This window comes from Nematolebias whitei, chromosome 9 (genome assembly GCF_014905685.2).
Source record: "Nematolebias whitei isolate Nwh7 chromosome 9, NemWhi1, whole genome shotgun sequence".
In the NCBI taxonomy this organism is placed as follows: Eukaryota; Metazoa; Chordata; class Actinopteri; order Cyprinodontiformes; family Rivulidae; genus Nematolebias; species Nematolebias whitei.
In genome coordinates, this window is record NC_056506.1 from 48,914,996 (window position 1) to 48,917,066 (window position 2,071).

Genomic DNA, 2,071 nt, shown 5'->3' on the forward strand with positions numbered 1-2,071 from the left:
TCTTGGTCTTCATCTTGGTCTTCATCTTGGTCTTCATCTTGGTCTTCTTCTTGGTCTTCTTCTTGGTTTCATCTTGGTCTTCTTCTTGGTCTTCATCTTGGTTTCATCTTGGTCTTCTTCTTGGTCTTGGGTGCCGTGTCTGTCAAAGGCACTGTGCGAATCTGGGATGGTGATCTGAGGCGGTTGGTGGAAACGACCGAACCAAACTTCGCCAACGTCCGAGAGGTGGTTTTGTTGCTTGGGGTCCGGTCTGCCAGTCTGGTGCAGCACTTCCTGGACCTGGTGAAGGAGAGGATGACAGCTGGAGAGAAGCGTCTCCTGCAGCTGTGGCCCACGGGGAATCGCCTGTCTGACACAAAAGACCCTTTTCCGGACATCCACATGGATTTTAACTTTGTGAAAGACAATGGTCCTCTGCTACGCATCATAGACCCAAAGGTGGATGTGCAGAATGGGTCCAAAAGAACCTTATAAGACTTCGGTTAAGATCCTGAACAAGAGAACTCTGCACAACAGAGCTGTCAGCGTGTGGGACGACATGCTCGGAGGTCAGAAGCCCCAGTGGAGGACTCTTTACAAACCTCCAACAAAAAAAACTGACTGGTGATCTTCAATGGAGGATCCTTCACGGCGCAATCGCAACAAACTCTTTTTGGTCGGTCAATCCTGATGTTTTAAACGAGCGTCCTTTTTGCAGTTTGCCTCAGAGTGTTTTTCATGTTTTTACAAACTGTGCACGGCTGACGGCTCTGTTTAATCTAATGACGAGGATCTTTAGCCTTTTTGACACGCTTTTCACCAAATCTGTTTTTATCCATGGAGTACATCGCAGCAAAGACACAGTTTAAATCCCAAACTTTAAACTTTTTAGTGGCCGAAGCAAAAATGGCTGTTTACTTGTCTTGCAGGGACAAACCGCAGGCTGGACCCCAACTTGATGCCGTGGCTCTGTGGAGGTGCAGCGTCAAGGCCAGGCTGGCGTTGGAGTTTTGCTTCCACAGAGACACCGGACACCTGGAGAACTTTGTGAAATTGTGGAGATTTAAGAAGGTTTTATGCACCATTTCTGATCAGGGACAACTACAGTACAACAAGCTCCTCGTGTAAATATTTTATTTTAAGCTTGTTCTGATCACATTTTGTAACACTGTTGTGTTAACGTATTGTATAAATAAAGTTTAGTTAAAAATCAAAATCTTCTTCATCATTGTCTTCTTCTTCTTGCTGCTCCCTTCCTCAGGAGTCGTCACATTGAACTAACTCGCATGAAGACTTAGTTGTTTTTAGGCCGGATGTCCTTCCTGACTCAACCACAGACCACCGAGCTACCACAGCCCTCTGTGTGGAGCAGAGAGCTGCTATCTAGGGCGCCAGAGGGAGCAGATGAATTATGACACAAGATTGTAAGATTCAGTAAATCACAGAAATCAATTATTAAAATATTCTTCATCTAAAGAAATCAGCAGTTTGCATCAATCTTTGCTTTGACTGAGTCGTTCAGTCTGAGCATGAAAGGAGCAGTGGGCGACAGTGGAGAGAAATGACTCCCTGTGAACAGGAAGCCCGGCGTAGGATGGAGTTACAGCGCCATTCCTAACTGAAAATGACATTCAAGGAACTGAATGCAAATGATCTTTTCACCTCAGCTACAACATTGTTAGTTGTAATGTAGCATGGAAATGAAGTGAATTTGACGGAAGGTGAAAAAAAACAACAACTCACGAGTCAACCAAGAGAAAAACATCCACTTTCATGTTTTGATCTTTTTAAGTTGGGGAAAAAAAAACTGTTCAGGTTTGAAACACCTGATGAAAAAACAAACTAGAGTAGTCCCTCACTACACCGCGGTTCGTTTATCATGGACTCGCTCTATCGCGGTTTTTCAAAATAAGATTGGACATGACACACAACTGGCTGATTGATGGATGAGCCGCACGATGGGTATGGAATTTTTATTTAAAATGCATTATTTTAAATTATTTAGCACCTGCTACACTTTTGTGCAGCCCTCACAGCAGGTAAACTTTCTGCTGCAGCTGATCAGCTGTTCTGCATGCAAAGTTGAGAAGTG